Raw genomic sequence first — 21,315 nt, 5'->3', positions numbered from 1 at the left:
TGTAGATGCCGTGTTTCTTGACTTCCGTAAGGCGTTCGATACAGTTCGTTTAATGAACAGAGTAAGAGCTTATGGACTATCAGACCAATTATGTGATTGGATTGAAGAGTTCCTAGAGAACATAACGCAGCATGTCATTCTCAATGGAGAGAAGTCTTCCGAAGTAAGAGTGATTTCAAGTGTGCCGCAGGGGAGTGTCGTAGGACCGTTGCTATTCACAAAATACATAAATGACCTAGTGGATGACATCGGAAGTTCACTGAGGCTTTTTGAGGATGATGCTGATGTATATCGAGAGGTTGTAACAATGGAAAATTGTACTGAAATGCAGGAGGATCTGCAGCGAATTGACGCCATGGTGCAGGGAATGGCAATTGAATTTCAATGTAGACAAGTGTAATGTGCAGCGAATACATAGAAAGAAAGATCCCTTATCATATAGCAGGTCAGCAACTGGAAGCAGTTAATTCCATAAATTATCTGGGAGTACGCATTAGGAGTGATTTAAAATGGAATGATCTTATGAAGTTGATCGTCGGTAAAGCAAATGCCAGACAGATTCATTGGAAGAATCCTAAGGAAATGCAATCCGAAAACAAAGGAAGTAGGTTAAAGTACGCTTGCTCGCCCACTGCTTGAATACTGCTCAGCAGTGTGGGATCCGTACCAGATAGGGTTGATAGAAGAGATAGAGAAGATCCAACGGAGAGCAGCGCGCTTCGTTACAGGATCATTTAGTAACCGCGAAAGCGTTACGGAGATGATAGATAAACTCCAGTGGAAGACTCTGCAGGAGAGACGCTCAGTAGCTCGATACAGGCTTTTGTTGAAGTTTCGAGAACATACCTTCACCGATGAGTCAAGCAGTATATTGCTCCCTCCTACGTATATCTCGCGAAGAGACCATGAGGATAAAATCAGAGAGATTAGAGTCCACACAGAGGCATACCGACAATCTTTATTTCCATGAACGATACGAGACTGGAATAGAAGGGAGAATCGATAGAGTTACTCAAGGTACCCTTCGCCACACACCGTCAAGTGGCTTGCGGAGTATAAATGTGGATGTAGATGTAGATGTAGATGTAGACGTCCGCACTAAATTTCGAACTTCCGTGAAACTTAGCCAGTCTTGGTGATTTTGCGTTCTTCTGAATTTGGCATGCTTTTTTCGTTGCTTCTGCAACAGTGTTTTGACGTGTTTAGTGTACCATGGTGGATTATTCCCGTCTCTTATTAACTTATGCGGTATGAATCTATCTAATTACATAACGTACTGATTTTCCACGAACTGCTGCATTGTGTCGCCATGGTGACCTGTATAACGTCCAGAAATTAGAGTGGAACTGCGAAAGACAAAGAAGCGTCAGAGAGCTGACGAATTATTGGGGGAAGCCCGATGCAGCTGCCGGGCGCCCACTTTACCAGCAACATTATACACGGCTTGTCCATTTCTCTCGGCTCCGACGCGGAGATGGCTGCTCTTAACGAACACCGTTACCTTCGCATTTTCCGCCAAATCCCAGTAAATTGGTCCCTTCGCTAACGAGCCCTGTACCGGCGAGACATCATACGCCAAATCTGGCGGACCGCCGCCTCCGAAATTCCGGCGAAATCCGCTTAAGGGTCTCCCTCAGGTGAAACGGAGTTGTTGGCGTGGGGGAGGGGCTGGAGAGGGGTGGGGGCGGAGGGGGAGGGGTGTTTTCGTACCGACGCCGGCGGCGCGCACCTGTGCTCTGAGCAGGGGGGCGACGCAGGCAGCGAGAGAAACGGAGAGCGCCTGGGAAAGAGAGAGAAGCCGCGCGACACGACGGCGGGGTGCGACGCACGTGAAAAATTACCAGGAATTTATGTGGCTGCCGGCCGGGCCCCGCGCTATGAATCACGGCACCCAGGCGGCAGAGCCGGAGGTGTGCGGCGAGGGGTGCGTTAATTACCGATGTGTTACCGATACCGCGCGGACGCGGCGGGCTAGCTCCATTCAGTGCCGACCGCTCCATTCATACGCGCGCCTCTTCCAGCGGTAGTGGCCAGGGCATTGTCTTGGCAGCGCGAGCATTACGCCTTCCATTGGGTGCTCACATCAGGCGCGACTCCTTGAGAACCTTCTGTCGTCCTCGTACGGTCCTGACACGCTGTAATCATGTAGTTCTTACACTCTTTTTTTTCACGAAAGGTTAGAAGAGGTGCAAAGCTTATGGAACCCGAATACGTGTTTCGCTGCCTCCTACGAAAGATTAAAACAAAAAGTAAATTAGTAGTGGGATGACGGGGCAGATTCGAACCACCACGTCAGGTGTTCGGCGGCTATTGGACTTCAGGAATCGTGACTTGGCAGCTGGAACGACTAAACGAAAGTAAGACCCTATTCTTCTAACCTTGTGAACTTTTGCAGTTGGAATTGTGGGCAAATAAAACTAAGACTGTCCTTAATCCAAAGGGTACTTTTCACACTATAAATGTTTACTAAATATGGTCCTATTACAGGTGGTACGTCCTTTCCTGTCTAACAACCCTACCAGAACAAAGGTCAAAATTTAATAATGATTTTGGAGTTGCTCACGCTGCTAAATACTGAATTTTCGGGCAACAACTCATATTATGTGGCAGGTGTCATTAGAGCAGCTAATAAAGTCATTTCATGTAATAATGAATAAACTAGGCACTCTTCTTTTTTGTGTTTCCCACGCTGGTCTCGTTGTAAAATCATGGCTCAATCGTCGAAAATCAAGGTGGTGGTGATTCCAACCACGGATGCAAAGAGGCCTAGGTTTTATTCTGCTATATTCAAAAGTTTTATAGATGTGTTTCACAAACCATTCTTGAAGATTATACTTTTGCAGGACAATGGTGATGTAAAAAAGTAATCAGCACTCCGAATTTACGTTAAACTTCTTATTTATTGTTTTTGTTGCAATATCACATAACACACAAAACATCACTTCACAATACAATACATACTTGAAAATATCTTCCTCACTGTTAAAGTTCACATTTTATAAGCTGACTACGTTATGCGTCTTTCGAACATGACGTCCAAGACTTGACCTTCTCAAGGTCCGACTCTCTAACCAACTAATAATCGCTTACGCGCCCAAAAATCAGTGTTACACGTACGTCAAAGATCATAGTGACAAAAGAAAGAATACACATAAGAATAATGTCATTGCAATACAAATATATCGATGTATCAAAGTACTTCTACATTAGTGAAATCAAATCTGAATGTTGTTTCAGAAATATGTTAACTATTCTACACAAACACAGTAGAATATTGCTGGTATCGAGAGGTTAAGTTGAGGTGCCGTAATGGTTACGTAATTCAAGTACCATTACACCTGCTACCAAACTTTGCACTTCTTTAGCCAGCTACTTAGGGAGGGATTCCAAAGGAAGAGGCAACATGACATTTATGACACATACTAATCACCTCCACAGATAGTAAGCCGTAACTAAAACAAAGAAATCTTTGGAGCCATTCAACAGTAAACCCTGAACCTTCTGCTTTTATAAAGTGACACTTACCCACATAGCCACTGAGGGTCGCTGCAGAGGGTTGTGTACGTTGCGTGCACCTTAAAGTTTTGTTTTCGTTTTAAATACCCAGAATCATTCTTTTTTTGTACATATTTAAGGTTGCGAAAAATACAGATACCTTCTCTTTTTTACACATTTAACGTTGCGAAAAATGCAGATACGTTGTACAAGAAGCAGAACAGTTAGTATAGAAGGAACTGTTAATTGAGGATAGTGAAATTATTTTAATTAGGATCTCCGTTGAACTCAATACATTTGGTGAAACTTTACATCTGTATCTATACACGTACTCCGCAAGCCACCATATGGTGCGTGTCGGAGGGTACCCTGTACCACTATCAGTGATTTCCTTCGCTGTTCCACTAGCAAAGAGAGGACAGTGGAAGCGACTTCTATACGTCTCTAATCCCTCTAACCTTATCTTCGTGATCCTTAGGCGAAATGTACGTTGGGGGCAGTAGAATAGTTCTGCTGCCAGCCTCAAACGCCAGTCCTCTAAATTTCCTCAACAGTGCTCTTCGAAAAGAATGCCGTCTTCTATTCAGTGATTACCGCTTGAAGTCACGAAGCCTTCTGTAATAGTTGAGTGTTATTGGAACATACTGGCAACAAATCTAGCAGCCCACCTATGAATTCCTTCGATGTCTGCAACCAGCACACTACTAATTTTGTATTTGCGTTTCCTACTCGTCTGCTATAACTTACATTTTTCTACATTTCGAGCTAGTTGCCATTCATTTCACCAACGAGAAATGTTGCCTATGTTATCTTGTATATAAAAAAAAGGTCTCTGAGCACTATGGGACTTAACATCTGAGGTCATCAGTCCCCTAGACTTTAGAACTACTTAAACCTAACTAACCTAAGGACATCACTCACTTCCATGCCCGAGGCAGTATTCGAACCTGCGACCGTAGCAGTCGCGCGGTTCTTGACTGAAGCGCCTAGAACCGCTCGGTCACAACGGCCGGCCATCTTGTGTCCTCCTCCAGCCCTTCAAATTTGTCACCTTCCCGTACACCATAGCATCATCAGCAAATTGCCAAATTTTGCTGCCCACCCTGTCCGCCAAATCATTTATGCACACAGAAAATAACAGCGGTCTTATCACACTTCGCTGTGGCACTCCTGACGATAACGTTGTACCTGACGCTCGCCATCGAGAACTACATACTGGGTTCTGGTAATTACGAAGTCTTCGAACCACTCACACATCTGGGGGCCTATTCCGTATGCTCGTTCCTTCGTTAACAGTCGGCAATGTGGCGCCATGTCAAATGATCTACCGATATCTAGGAATACGGAATCCGTCTGTCACCCTTCATACATAGTTCGAAGGATATCATATGAGAAAAGATCAAGCTGAGCTTCTCACTAGCGATGCTTTCTAAAACCGTGCTGGATAGAAACTTGTCCTCTCTAGAAAATTCAGTATATTCGAAATGAGAAGAATTTCAAGGATTCTGCAGCAGACAGATGTTAAGGATACTGATGTGGAATTTTGCCGGTCCGTTCTTTTACCCTTCTCTTATACTGGAGTCACCTGCTCCTTTCACCCTCAGCTAATAGTTTTGTTTCTTGTACTACTTGTAATAAACGACTGCGGAGATCTCTTCGCTCTATGAAAATCTATGCCACCAAGAAATTTTTTTAAGTTTACGGAAGAGAAAGACATCACATGGATCCAATCTAGGAAATACGGCATACGGGCAGTTGTTCACATCCTCACCTAATTCCCTATTGTCATCGTAACTGCCTTATGATAGCAGGCTGATAGTCAGTGCAGGAAAACTATTTGGGGCGCTACTTTTTGTCACTTATGGTTCAACTCACTGTGCAAACGAACCGAAACGTTATGTAATATGAGTCTTGATAACTGGAAGGTTACCGTTGCAGTTTGCTCGTTTAGCCGTATATGGCTACAAAGGAAGGAAGATTACAGTTTAACGACCTGCGGACGACAAGGTCATTTACACTCGACTGGGGAAGAAAACCTGTCTTGTCCTTTTCAAAGGAAGCGTCTGCCCGCGCGAGATTATCGCCCGCAGGTAACTACTGTGACGTCATTGGGTAGACGGCGGGAAATCATACATGGTCGCTAGTCGCATTTTCCAAAGGGACAGATTCGAACTCGGCAACTTTTAACGACCACAAGAAGGATACTGTCAAAGGTTCAGTTAACCCCACACCCGAACTCGGCAACTCTGTACTCAGGCAACAGGACGGCCCGACTCTAGGTATGAGCCAACAAGGCCCTAACAGCTCGTCAGTGAACGACAGTAGTTGGCTAACATCCGTGCAAAATCACAAAGCGACACGTTGTGAAGTTCACGTTATTCATGGGAGCGAAGAATATGGCAGAAAGTCACGTTTTGCAACCTATTTTTAGTGATCGTGTTAATATGCATTTAACGAGATGGCTGTAAATTTAAACCTTAATGAAGAATGTGGATAGCAATAATCGGGTAAAAATTCTCGGTGTTCTGTTAAATTATTTACAGTGGGCATCGAAAGCTTATTTTCCGGTTTCAAAGGCACTCATGACCTCACATCAGTTACAGAACACTAATTAAACAGGAGAAATTTATGGAATTCTGCTAAAACAAGAGGCGAAGCTTTGGATGGAAGACCACCAAAGCCTATTCGCGAAGAAGTGGTTAACATTCCGACTACCGTGGACACATAAACCAGGAAGACTGTAAGTATACGAAACAGTATTACTCCTGCTCGTTTGAAGTGTACACCGAAACTACCAAAATCAGCGATAGAAATGCAGGTTGCCTTATCGCAGGTGGAGGTGACAATTACAAAAAAAAACCTTCATACTTTATAATGATGTGTCAATAATCCAGTGAAACACTTTTTCCAGTTGCCGACGATCCATTGTTACGCTGGAGGTTCTTACGAACCATTAGTGTTCAGCCTTATAAATGATAAGAAGAAGGAAACGTATTTAAGAATTATACAGTGCGTTCAAGATGAATGCAAGAATAGGCAACTGTCTTTCATCAAAACACGCAAGTAACTGACTGCAAACAATCCATGAATGAGAGTATCAAGATTGCCTTCCCATCAGTCATGATTACTGTTAGTCGGTTTCACCTGGCTCGTGCTTGATAAGTACAACTATAACTGTTATTCTAAGGAAATCATATTGCTGTCGAATGGTAAACGGCCATAATTAGTATAGAATGTTATTTGCTTTTTTATAAAAACATAGTGGAATACAGATGTTCGTAAATTAGCTATACATCATTAACGCTACCGAGGGTTGTGTACGTTGCGTTAGTCGTGCACATACAATTTTTGTTTTAGTTTTAAAACCCACAATCATTCTTTTGTTCTACATATTTAAGGTTGCGAGAAATGCAGAAATTTTGTTTGACTTCGTTGTACCAAAAATAGGTCAGTGAAAAAGGTCAGTGGCTCCTTTCTTTGAGCTCAGTTACTTAAATCCTCATGATATTGCTGATATTTTTGCTGTCGTCAGCATACAGTCCCAAGACCAATAACTCGCCTAATCTGACGATTACGTAACTGAAAATTAAACTGATGACGAAAAAGATACGCTGTTTCCTCGCATTTGAGTAGCATATTGCGCTTCCTTATGGAGAACAACTAACGCTTGTGAAAGCTTTCATTCCCTTTTCAATACTTAATGTGAATCTTCTCACTAAAACATGTTAAAGTTTGAGAAAAATCTGAGCAAGAATGAAGTGATGCCTACATAAGGATTAACTTTGCAATAGATGCTCAGCAAGAGGCAAACTTTCTGCAACCGGAATTAGATTTGCTCAGATATGGTGAAACTGGCAACTTAGAATTAAAAAGTGCATTTCATACAAAGCAGTCGTGAGTAGAATATAAGGTAAAATAAAATCAGTTGTTTTCAGGAAATATTTTTGTATCTGTAATTCGTGATAAAATCTTTTTGTGCATATATAATTTGTTTTCTTTTACAATCTTCTTTAAAAACATCGTAAATAGGGGCAAACGTGTGCACTTGCTCCGTTCAGATGCGAAGGACTTGCTGAGTTTGCACAGTTGGTCTGCCGCGGGAAGGTAGAAGTTAAGGAATTCAGGCTTGCTGCTCAGGAAGCGCTTTGGGAAGAGTCGCTGAGTTCGAGTGTCTCGTTTCCCACCAGCAGGTAGAAGTTGCGAGTTCGAATGAGCCACTCTGAAGTAGCATTGGTTTCGTGTTCGGGTAGTGCCACGATTTGTTTTGTGATTACAATGTATTTCGTTATGGAAAGAGGCCATCACTTGGATAAGAGGCCTGTGCAAAAACAAACTGTAACGACTTTATATTCATCATTCTTGTGTAAACATCCCCAAAAAATTTATTTAAAGCAATTACAATTTCGAGAATTCCAAATTTTCAAGCAAATATCACAAACACACATGACATATGCTCTAAATTACACTTGAACATTAAATTATTTTTCTTAAATGCTGGAAGAGTTGCTATTCTTGCTACAGTCATAGACCAATAAATATCCAAAAATCTTTTTAAGATATTATTCTGGTTTTTAACTAGGATGGTATGCACTTCTCTGATAATTGTTTTCATCTCTAGAGTATCTCGAGTTTAACAACTGACGCTTCCTTCAACACATGTTTCTAAGGTTGTAAACTGCAAATTTGAAATGTGATTGAAAGATCAGCCTTATGATGATCCCTAAGATCTTGTATTAACTTCTTTATCGCGGTCCTGACATCTGACAAAACCGCCCTTTGTCTAGTAAATGTTTTCTTAGCAATTGCAACAATAAGTACATTATAGAATACTTGTACTATCCTGTCACTCTATGCGGGGTTTGAAAATTACGTTTCGTTCTTAGGTAACCGAAGCTACTCCCATTCGTTCCAGTTGTTTGGTTCAAATGGCTCTGAGCACTATGAGACTTAACGTCTGAGGTCATCAGTCCCCTAGAACTTAGAACTACTTAAACCTAACTAACCTAAGAACATCACGCACATCCATGCCCAAAGCGAGAGTCGAACCTGCGACCGTCGCAGCAGCACGGTTCCGAACTAAAGCGCCTAGAACCGCTCGGCCACAACGGCCGGCCCAGTTCATTGCTTTCATGTCGCTACCATAAGCTGTACTGCGTAGTTCAACTGCCTCAGATTCCTTTTACTATTCCTTGTAAGAACTCATTAGTCTTTCTGACGACGACGTGGTAATGTACTGTCTCCTTCATCGTCGAAAAGAAGCTACGGGCGATCAGCAGCTGAAGTAATAATACATTGGCAGATGTAACTTATTCGACAATCAGGGCTCATTTTCTCAAAGAAACGATCATACCCGTCATCGAGTGTGATAAATAGATCTGCTCCAGTTCTAGTTAAGATTGATACCTCTTTTACCACATTCGCATTCCTGTGTCGTTCTTTGGAGCGCTGAGCGGCACAGCAAGGAATACTTCTGTCTCCTCAAATAATAGTATACTTAGCGTAGAAACTGATATTAATGGAAGTAACTAAATACGTTAGCAGAAAAGTTCAACGCAGATTGCGAAAATATTTTTGCAGTCAGTTACGTGCGAAGCTAGAGAGCACGTTAACCAGTAATGAGTGCAGAAATAAAAACGAAGTGAATTGGGTTCTAAGTATTGACTTTAACAGTTCATCATGTCTCAGTGCGAGCTCCAACAGTCAGGCTGCTGCTAAACAAGTCGCTAATCAAGAGTGGAATACTGTGATTTCCGAAGTGGGCTTCACATATACAGGACCTGAATGGTTGGCTATTTTGCTAGAGGTCGAGTATATTTTCTCAACATCCCTCTGAGGACGGATTTCGAAATTCAAAGGGGTGATGGAAATACCCATACATTAACACTTCCAAAATTAACAAAGCTTTTTTTCTTGTACCTGAGTACAAGAAAATTCATTAGGCTCGGACTCTAGACAAGAAGATTAAATATGTATCTTTCAAGAAGAATGCAGAAGAAGAAACCATCTCTAGCCTTCGTCTTCTTCAGCATTCACTCTGTGCTAATATGACTTAAGGTGATCAACGTTTCTTTCCGTGCCATATATGATTGATAACCAACGCCTTGCCGCAGTGGTGCACCGGTTCCCGTCAGCTCACCGGAGCTGAACACTGTCCAACTTGGATAACACTGGGATGGGTGACCGTCAGAATCTGCTTAGCGCTATTGGCGAGCGGAGTGGCCAACTGAGGAGCTGCGTGAATGAGACATAGCGGCTCCGGTCATGACGGCTGGCAACGACCGGGAGACCTAGTGTTGATACCCATCTGGGCAAGATCATGCTCATTCACAACAAGTAATTCTCGGTAACATTGTTTGCTCAATAAACGTGCAACAGAGTATCACTCAAAGAAGATAATCATAATGTCTGGCTTTGAGAGATGAAACAGCGAAGCTAGTAGAGGATCAAATAGGTAAAAAGACAAGGTCTGGTAGAAATGCGTGGACAACATAAGAGATATTGAACTTAATTCATGAAAGCAGCAAATATAAAAATTCAGCAATAGAAACGACTAAGAAATGAGATTAAATAGAAACCAGGAATGTCTAGAGGACAAACGTAAGAATTTAGAAGAGTATATCACTAAGGGAAAGATAGATACCGGCAACAGGAAAATAAAGAAGTCTTTTGAGAAGAGAGAAGCAGTTGTATGAACATCAAAAGCTCAGATGGGAAACCAGTTCTTAGCAAAGAAGGGAAAGGTGAAAGGTATAGTCTGTCTGTAAACTCAAGAGCGAGCAGCGCTTTTGGAGGGGGAAGTGGCCTTTCCCGGAAGAACCCTGCCACCGGCCTACAGGGGCACCCAAAATCTGTTGCTGTTGGCCGTTGCTTGTCTAGCGGTGTAGATCGGCGTGCAGTTATATTCTGTTCGTATGATTTTAGTTGCCAGTGTCAGTCAGTTAACTTTGTGCACTTACTGATATACTTCCATTTCCGGACGTGATGGATAATCGTGTAGCATTGCAAGAAAATGTGCAGAATACGAGGAAAGGGGATATTTGCTGAGTAACGAGCGTTCTATCATCTCTAATGTTATTACAACGTGCATTAAAGAGGCGACCCAAAAAGAACTGTTGGCTAATATTACCAGTCCCAATCAAAGGGCTGCGATTTATGCAGACGTCAGCCTCGTCCAATAGGACGCTTAAGGAAGGAACGCGAAAATAAACCACATGGTTTAGTGGAATCGCCACGAAGGAAACCTAATAATCTTGGGAGGAAACGATCGTTATAGACAGTTTCAAAATCACGTAAAACCTTTGATGCATGTGGAACACAAACTCTCTGTCTCGGTCACTATTTACCTGATTCTGAGACAAATTGCTTGAAATTTGTGCGCAATAGCTATTCTAAACACCGCTGAAATTTTTTTTCGAAACATGTACATCGATTCTGGACTTCTAAGCAAAAAGCTCGACATACTAGGTGCGTTCAGGTATTAATTTTTTTGTTAGGAACTTTATTTGTTAATCTACAGCAATGTTATCCTCTTCAAAATATTCCCCAGTACATACTATATACTTGTGCCAGTGTTTTTTCCAATTCCCGAAATTCTTTAGGCACTGTTTCTTCAGGGTAATTTATAGGTCTCTTAACTATGCATTTTTAATCTGATCCATGCTTGTAAAACCGTTGTCCTTTAAGGCCTGCTTTGAAATGTTTATACCACTTGTATGCCCTTGGTTCACTTATAACAGGCTCACCAAAAGCAATATTAAACATTTCTAAAAATTTCATACGCTTCATTCCATTCCAGTCCTGCAACAAAATTTAATACAGATTCTCTAATCTATTTTTATGCAAAACAAATAATCGTTGATGCTACCAAAACACATGTAACCTTTTTGACAGCTGACAACAGAGTGAATACCCAATATGCATAAAATTGTACGGCCGGCCGGGATGATCGAGCGGTTCTAGGCGCTACAGTCTGAAACAGCGCGACCCCTACGGTCGCAGGTTCGAATCGTGCCTCGGGCATGGATGTGTGTGATGTCCTTAGGTTAGTTAGGTTTAAGTAGTTCTAAGTTCTAGGGGACTGATGACCTCAGACGTTAAGTCCCGTAGTACTCAGAGCCATTTGAACCATAATATTGTACACATACTTTTGAGACATGTTTACGAAGACAGTGACCAAAAGTAGTGCAAATCGGACTAATACAACACGAAAAACTATAAATTTATGCTTATTTTTTAAACACTTGTCGTATTGCAAAAATTGTTATGTTTCAATGCACCCCTTCAAAGAAAACTTCTACCTTTTAGTAGAAACACAAAGTAATAACAAGCCTCAAATTCTGCTGATTGATTGCATTATATGAGGTTCGTTTTATGGACAGCAATGGTGGAACATACAATAAATTCACATGAACAGGCATTCGGTTCTATGTTTGTAGTATAATTCTGACTTCAATCTTATCTTAATATTATTTACTCTATAATGTTGTGTTTCGGAAGAAGCTATCGTTTTTTGTATTCCTTATGGTCTCAATACACTTGTCTAGAAATGACGTATCTGCACATGGCATCGCCACAGATTTAAAGCACGCGCCGCGGTAGGGGCGGTACTACATTGTGAAACAGCCTGTAGAAGCGCCTTGTGACGTAGCTGCGTTGGCAGAGTGGGGACTCGCTCTTCAGTTTACCGACAGACTATATATAGAGAAGGAGTACATAGAGGGTCTATAAAAGGGAGATGACCTTGACGCAATATTATAGACATGTTGTATACATTAATTATTGTCTTTTGCAACTGCAATAAAAGTCTTATTACGATACGTGCTGTCGATCGTGTGTACACATGTGTGGCAATATGGGCACTGTAAAAGAAGTTGATTAGCGATTAACGTTGTCAATTTACGTAACCGAGTACGATTACTCATTTTAAGGTTACTTAGCTCTAGAATACGGCGATGTGTTTGACCCTGACCGTGAATAAGGAAAAAGTATGAAGTTATTGAAATGGTTCAAATGGCTCTGAGCACTATGGGACTTAACTTCTAAGATCATCAGTCCCCTAGAACTTAGAACTACTTAAACCTAACTAACCTAAGGACATCACACACATCCATGCCCGAGGCAGGATTCGAACCTGCGACCGTAGCAGTCCCGCGGTTCCGGACTGCAGCGCCTAGAACCGCTTGGCCACCCCGGCCGGTATGAAGTTATTCACATGAGTACTAAAACAAATCAGCTAAATTTCGATTACTCGATAAGTCACTCACATCTGAAGGCTTTAAATTCAACTAAATACTTTGGGATTCCATTTACAAATAACGTAAATTGGAACGATCACGTAGATAATATTGTGGGTAGAGCAAACCAAAGACTGCGCTTCATTGGCAGAACACTTAGAAGGTGCAACAGGTCTACTAAAGAGACTCCTTACACTGCACTTGTTCGCCCTGTTCTGGAGTATTGTTGTGCAGTGTGGGATCCGCATCAGGTGGGACTGACGGATGACATCGAAAGAGTACAAAGAAAGGCGGCTCGTTTTGTATTATCGCGAGATATGGGAGTTAGGGCCACAGACATGATACGCGAATTGGAGTGGCAATCATTAAAACAAAGGCGTTTGCCGTTGCGACGGGATATTCTCATGAAATTTCAATCACCAGTTTTCTCCTCCGATTGCGAAAACATTCCACCTACATAGGGAGAAATGGTGATCACGATAAAATAAGAGAAATCAGAGCTCGCGCAGAAAAATTTAAGCGCTCGTTTTTCCAGCGTGCCGTTTGAGAGTGGAACGGTAGAGAGACAGCCTGAAGGTGGTTCATTAAACCCTCTGCCATGCACTTTATTGTGAATAGCACAGTAATGACGTAGATGTAGATGTAGATGTGTTATGATTGTCACACACTGCAGGACATTTTAGATTGATCTAACGATGGTTAATCAGTGAGCCGAAATTTTCGATCCTGATACAGAATATTTATTGACACAGGCTTTGAAATATCGGGAGATCGAGTATTTCATGACGACAGGTAATATGCGAGGACTTGAGTGGGCGGAGTATTTTGAGTGTTTCGAGTTCAAACGGGACGGCTTACTCGGTGCCCGGTGTCGCCCTGTGTTCCCGGCCGGATCCCCCTGCTGGAAGCGATCGCGCCACCGAGGAGGCGCCCACGCGACCGACTCTCGCCTTGTAATTACAAGACGGGCCGGCGTTCATTTGTCTTTCCCGCCGGAGCGCAGATTAACATCGTTTCCACTCAAATGTCTCGTTAGCGGCGGGAAAAAACGGGAGGGGTAGACACAGGGCGGGGTTAGGAAGGAAAAAAAAAAAAAAAAAAAAAAAACGCGGTAGGACGTAGCCTCGCACGGCAGGTGTTATTAAAATCACTTCCAAAAATACGGTATCAAAATGCCTTTCAGAAACGCCGACAGCACGAAATTAGTACATATTTAACTTTCATTTTACGCCTCGCGCTGCCACCTCGGGTCAGCCGCCACGGTTCTCTTTTTGTGCTGGCGCTGTGGAGCCGGTTAGGAGCTGCGGGTTAAGTCAGGGGGAGAGAGGAGCTGTCCCGCGCAACGGAAGCCCTGCTGCCACTCGTGTCGACACAAACGGCCGTAAAACGGGCACTCGCTTGCGCAGAAGAAAGCCTTCCGCGTGACGAAGCGAAAGCACTTTCTCTGTCACGTGTCTAATTGTTTGCATCGCTGGAAGCAAACGATCCACAGTTTCCAGAAGCGGCAGTCAAAGTCGTGATTATCACGCACTTGGTAGGCTCCGTCATCTCCTCCGTAATCACAGCCTCAGATACCTGCAACCTACAAAGGGTCAACCAGATCTCCACCGACAAACTGCAAGACGTTGTTCAGGACACCTTCAGAGTATTTTGGTATCGGACCCATGTCATACCGCGACTCGTTAAAGAGTTGTTGCATTCCGAGTTTGTTTGCTTGACCATTCTCCGCAGCAAGGCTGAAAAATTTGTTTTGCAAATAACGCCTTCTCTTGCTGTACTGTATTTTATTCTCCCAGACGCGTTTCGCTCTTTTTAGCCTTAAGGCATCATCAGTGGGAAAGTTCTTCGCGTTTTTAGCTGGCGTCTGCGTTTCCTATCATCTGGTCACATGCTGGAGATCGCACTACCGCCCTATTTAAGAAACGTGAGCGTGTTTTTGTGTTTCGAACATTTTTCTTCCTACTTTTCAACTTGTTTGCCCTTGTTGTGATGTCCTGTCAGTCTTCTGTCACTAATACAGAACTCTGATCGAAAAACTGTGATCTCAAGACTTAACTTCTTTGAGTTCAAGTGTCTATATTAGTGAGAAAAGGCTGGTAGTGCATCACATCAACAAGAGCAGACAAACTGAAAATGGAAACAAAGATGTTCCAAACATAAAAAACATGCTTATGTTCCGTAAATAGAGCGGTACCTCGATCTCCAACATGTGACCAGATGAGAGGAAACGCAGATGCCAACTGAAAATGGGAACAACTATCCCACTGATGCTGCCTCAAAGCTGAAAAGGGCGAACTGCATCTTTGAGAATAAAATACAGTGCAGCACGAGAAGGCGTTATTTAAAAAACAATTTTTTCGTACTTCGTTTGGTTTTCTGCCCCTATTAGCTTCGTATCCGCACCATCTGGAGCCTCTGCTTTTAAATTTAAGAGTTGTTACGTAGTTTTCATGTTTTCTTAGTTACGTATAAGTAATAATAGTTGATCTTCAAGCGAAGCAGCTAAGATTATGTGAGAGCAAGGAGAAACCAAATAGTAGAGGCACAATACAAACTACGTCATAATATGACGAAAATGTTTTTCACCACTGATATGTAAATGACGAAACAACGTCGAATCTTGCATTAGAATTTTCATTCTCATTCACAGTCACATCGCATTCCTCTGCTGATCTGATTCTGACTGCTGGTCAGTGCTGACTGAATGTAAGTGCATATTGGAAATGTAATTTGAAAGACAAGTGTTATTCAGAATCATGTATTACTTATGCAATCGCAGTCGCAACTTAATTTCAAAAATATTGTGGAGCAAGTGACATATGTTAAAGACGACGTTTTCGTGAGACCGTTCTAATTCAACTTCACCTACATCTAACTATGCTGTATATCTGCAAAGCAATATCCACTTTTGGATATTACATTAAATAAGTCCGATGATTTTCCTGAAAGCCGGTATGGTCAAATATTATTCAAATCCCACAATCCGAAAACATAGAGAACTTTGTCTTGGAGTTGACCTGTTTTATGAAAGACATTAACATAAATTAAGAAATATTACAATGTTTGATCTGATTAGCATTTTATATGAAGGGAAATATTCTTGGTAACAGTTTACTATCCAAAGACATTGCACAATCGCATGTCAACTTCGTGTAGGATTTCATTGTTACAGCTAAATAAAAGTAATCATTGTCTCCCACCATGTACAAAATTTAAACGTGAGAATTAAAATTTAAAAAATAAACATTCTTTTTTTATTTGGCTATAGCTGCATTGAAAATAGCTATGCGAATACTGACGGAATGTGCTGTGTGTCTTGTTTCCAAGCTGCTGTTGACAACAGTAATGTCTTCCTTACCTCGTTGCCCTCAGGTTCCCATTCAGTTTTGATCGGTTCTGTCTAGAGTTTCCTTTTCTGGCAGTGATAGTTGTGCGTCAACCGTGGGACACAGCAGTACCTTGGAGACGTTTACTGGCGAAGAATTGGCCGATATGCACCTCGTGTACGGGTTCACCGTGGACTACCAGTACAACGACGCTTTGCTGGGCTGTTCCCGTACCGACGGCAACCACATCACAGCACTTCTGCATCTATCCATAGGCGCCTGAGGGAAATTGGATCCTTCCGTGTTGGAATGGAAGACACCGGGTGTGTGAGATATGCTAGAGTACCAGATATCGAAGACAATCCCTTACACTTGATTGGTGGCAATCCTGCCTCTAGTAATAGGCGCGTTGCACTACCTCTGTACACAAGCCAATCAATTTTTTCTGAGAATCTTGCGCGAACAACAACTGCACCCATACCATCCACAGAAGTTGCAATAATTGCCATCAGCGGAGGCGTTTGCAAATTGGTCCCTAAACCAATCTAAAGAGAGGGCATTTTCAACATTAGTAATAGCCATGAATAGGATGACGAAAAATTAGACAGACTGGTGTATCGATCCTATATACAAAAATCTGCTTTCAATTTATGGTCTGGTATTATCAATAGTTTTGTGACTGTACCATACCTAATTCCTGATGTACTGAACGGAATCGTATACAGAACGTTCCTTCAACATATCCCCCCGGCTGTTGCTAAGCGATCTGTCACTGAGAATTCGTCAGCGTATGTGGTTTCATCGTGAGGGGACGCCGGCACACTTTGCATCGAAGTACTGTTTTGACGAAAATGGATTGGTTAAGATGTTCCTTTTTATAGCCAAATTGCTCACCAGGTGTAACACCAGTGGCCTACTTCTTCTGTGTGCGCGGGAAGAGCCTAGTTTACGCGACTCCTGTCGTTATCGCACGGACCTAGTTCCTAGTACACCTAAGTGTAGGTGTTCTTGAGCTTGAAAGACAGTGGATGGTGCGTCGCTCTACACTCTGCCGCGATCATGATGGTCGAAATTTTGAAACATGCCTACAAGGGAAGAGTTCCGCATTTGTTACGTGCTGTACTGTTCACTGACAGAACAGATTGAACATGCTGTGATAAAATTATTAGTGTTCCGTATGAAAATTATTGCATTACTCTGCGCTGCGTCTTGTACGTTTTGGTTACTGATTATTACAGGCTTCTCCACTGTTGTGAAGGTATTTTCACATTAACAAGGGTTGTTGCGGTAAGAAACCGCATAAATCATAATTACATTATTACTCTGTATTGAGTCGCTTGATTCCATGGGCCGCTTACACTGAAATACTCAAAAGTTATACCTCAGCAACCTCTGACAATTTGTCGGTGGAGTTCTGGTTCACGCTGCATAGCTTTCTTACACCGAGAACACTCACGAGGCTTTCTGCGCATTTCCTTCATCCTCCTTTATTCCTCATGAGATTACCGCGAGATCTTCAGAGTCACAAGCATACAACTATGAGTAAGCAGTATTTTATATTCATTAGTCCTTTATATCGTAATAATTTCCTGTGGCTCAGCAGCGGTCTGCAAGTGTTGCGATTGAAAGCCGCTTTGGCGAATTTGTTTCACATCAGTCTCATGGCTGGTTCGGTGCGGCCCAGCACGAATACATCTTCTTTGCTAATTTCTTTATCTCGAGTAACACTTGCAACCTACGTCGTCGAATATTTGTTGTGTTTATTCCACTCCCTGTCTTCCTCTACAGCTTTTACCACCTGCTGATCCCTTTTGCACCATGGATGTTATTCCCTGATGTCTTAACACATGTATCTTCTGCCTCTCAGTGTTTTTCATAAGTTTTTTTCTTCGATGATTCTGCGGAAAACCTCCGCATTCCATAACTTATCAATCCACCTAATTTTCAACACTCTTCTGCAGCACCAAGTCTCAAACCGCTTCGATCTTCTTCTATTCCAGTTTCCCCACATTTCATGATTCACCACCATAAAATCTTGTGCTTCACAAGTACATTCACAAGCGATTCTTCCTCAGATTAAGATCTGGGATTGATACTAGTAGACTTCTCTTGGCCAAGAATGCCCTTCCTGCCCTTGCTAGTATGCTTTCTATGTCCTTGCTTCGTCCATCATCGGTTACTTTGCTTCCAGGGCAAAATAATCCCGTATCTACTTCATGATTACATATTTTGATAAGTTCGTCGCTATTCTCATTTCTGCTACTTCTCATTACTTTCGCCTTTCTTCACTTTACTCGCAGGCCATACTCTGTACTACTTAAATCGTTCATTCTATTCAACAGATCCTATAATTCTTCTTCACCTTCGCTAAGGATATCCATGTTATAAGCGAATCTTATCATCGATATCTTTTCACCCTCAATTTTAATCCCGATCTTGATCTTTGCTTTATTGTCGTCATTACTTCTTCAATGTGTAGATCGAACAGTAGAGGCCAAAGACTGCATCGCTGTCTCACGCTCTCTCATCCAGGCAATTTTGACTTTGGTCTTATTGTTCCCTCTTGCTTCTTCTACGTGTTGTACATTACCCATCTTCACCCATAGCTTTCTCCAATTTTTCCCAGAATTTCTAACATCCTTTACCATTTTACATTGTCAAACATCCTCCATTTCGACAAATCCTATGAATGTATCTTAATTTTTCTTCAATCTTGCTTCCATTATCACCCGCTACGTCAGGATTGCCTCTCTGGTGACATTACATTTCCTAAAGCCAAACTCATCATCACCTAACAGATACTCAGTTTTCCTTTCCATTTTTTTGTTAATTACCCTTGTCGTAACTTTGGATGGATGAGCTGTTAATCTGATTGTAGAATATTTCTCGCACTTGTTAGCTCTTGCTATATTCGATATTGTGTGGTTTTTTTTCCGGAAATTATGATGGTATGTCGCCAGCAGTGGCTCATATTGTGAGCTATCAAAGCTCCATAGTCCATATCCAAAGTAAACTAGAAATTTATATGAAACTTCCTGGCAGATTAAAACTGTGTGCCCGAGCGAGACTCGAACTCGGGACCTTTGCCTTTCGCGGGCAAGTGCTCTACCAACTAAGCTACCGAAGCACGATTCACGTCCGGTAGTCACAGCTTTACTTCTGCCAGTATCCGTCTCCTACCTTCCAAACTTTACAGAAGCTCTTCTGCGAACCTTGCAGAACTAGCACTCCTGAAAGAAAGGATACTGCGGAGACATGGCTTAGCCACAGCCTGGGGGATGTTTCCACAATGAGATTTTCACTCTGCAGCGGAGTGTGCGCTGATATGAAACTTCCTGGCAGAAGTACAGCTGTGAGTACCGGACGTGAGTCGTGCTTCGGTAGCTCAGTTGGTAGAGCACTTGCCCGCGAAAGGCAAAGGTCCCGAGTTCGAGTCTCAATCGGGCACACACTTTTAATCTGCCAGGAAGTTTCATATCAGCGCACACTCCGCTGCAGAGTGAAAATCTCATTCTAGAAATTTATAAGTAATATTAATAATAACTGCAGTAGCAGCCAGTTTTCCCCATGAAGAATTAACGCTTAGAGTAGTGTATGTTTAGCTGTCTACTGTCGAACAGAGCGACAATAGAGCTAAGTATGCTTACTGAAGCAGCGATACGAGGAAGGAGGGGTGAGGCGGAGGAATGCAGGAATCAGCACGCCAAGGTTAGGGAATCCCGTGTCGCCATACAAACACGGGCGTCTCCGGAGTATGCGGAACGGACACGTCTCACTACTGGAATTCTGCATAGCACGCATAGTTAAAGCAACAAAGAGCGAGCCTGAACAGCGGTGTTTGTGTTACTATTTCCTTGTGTTCAGTGTACCATGACAGATACTAGCTCTAATTCTTAGAAATGGAAGAATAACGTGTAACAAAACACTTAGTGAAAATGCCATTATCCAGTTGAGATATAAGAATAAGTTAGTGATAGTGAAACAGAGAAGGCCTACTCGAACTCTTCCGCACTCGTAATGCAAGCAGAAGGAAAAGTAATGAGCGCTTACAAAAAGGAATTTTAATAAAAATTATTGAGACCCATATGTGAAGCTATCTGGCTCATGCGAATTTTGCTCGTTTGTAAGCGAGAAAACGCCCAAAAATATGTCGACTATCGCAAATTTATGAACATCGGGTATAAAATCCTTTACAGCATTAAAACTTTTCGGCACTCAACGGGTAAATCACTCATTGAATTATCAAAAAAATTCCTAAGGGTATGCATTAAGAAAAGGTTAAAGAAAATAGAAAAGTACTGAAAATATTGATTGATGCAGTGGTACTTCATGCAAAACAAGAACATTCGTTTAGAGGTAACGATGAAAGTGAGGAGTTATTAAATAAAGGCAATTAAAAAGAACAGCTACATTTTCTAGCTAAATATGATGTGGTACTGTCTGACCATTTTACACCAGTTCCCGGTTTCAAAGGCACCTGCACTCTTACACGAAATGACCGAATCGATGGTGTGACGAGTGTTATTAGATGCAAATGGCTCTGAGCACTATGGGACTTAACATCTATGGTCATCAGTCCCCTAGAACTTAGAACTGCTTAAACCTAACTAACCTAAGGACATCACACAACACCCAGCCATCACGAGGCACAGAAAATCCCTAGCCCCGCCGGGAATCGAACCCGGGAACCCGGGCGTAGGAAGCGAGAACGCTACCGCACGCCAACGAGATCCGGGCAGTGTTATTAGAGATAACTCTAAATCATATATTGATGAGGCTACTTTTGTTAGATTCATGCTCGATGAAACAACTGATGTCACCGTTAGAAGTCAAATCTCTACTATTCTAAGCTATGTAGATGAGGGAGGCAATTGCAAAGAACGAGTTCTATTTCACACTGAAGCAAGTTCTGATCAAACAGCCAGTGGTTTAATTGAATATGTTAAAAAAGGGCTACAGCTGATTCTGGATGATCAAAAACATGGTTGCTCAAACTTCCCATGGTGCTGCTGTAATGGACGGAAATGTTTCTGGAATTCGGACTGTTCTGTTGCCATCTTCATCCACTGTTATAGTGACATACTTAACCCGATACTTTCTGAATCTGTAAATTTTATTAAGGAAACCAGATAATTCTTCGTTTCTCTTAAACGCTTAGAAACTATTTTCTCACATTCCGCTTCACGTACAGATGATCTTAAAAACCATTAACGAAAAGAAAATGCCGAACGTTGCACCTACACAGTTCAGTTTTGCTTCAA

At 42.2% G+C, this 21,315-nt stretch overlaps 1 long non-coding RNA gene across 1 annotated transcript in view; it reads right to left on the bottom strand.

Moving 5' to 3' along the window:
• Window positions 1-21,315, bottom strand: part of LOC126335380 (uncharacterized) — a 561,036-nt gene that overhangs the window by 141,223 nt on the left and 398,498 nt on the right. The gene's annotated exons all lie outside the window — the stretch shown is intronic.

The sequence above is a fragment of the Schistocerca gregaria genome, chromosome 2 (assembly GCF_023897955.1).
Source record: "Schistocerca gregaria isolate iqSchGreg1 chromosome 2, iqSchGreg1.2, whole genome shotgun sequence".
In the NCBI taxonomy this organism is placed as follows: domain Eukaryota; kingdom Metazoa; phylum Arthropoda; class Insecta; order Orthoptera; family Acrididae; genus Schistocerca; species Schistocerca gregaria.
Note: the sequence above shows the minus strand (reverse complement) of the source record. Positions and strands in the feature narration are given on the sequence as shown.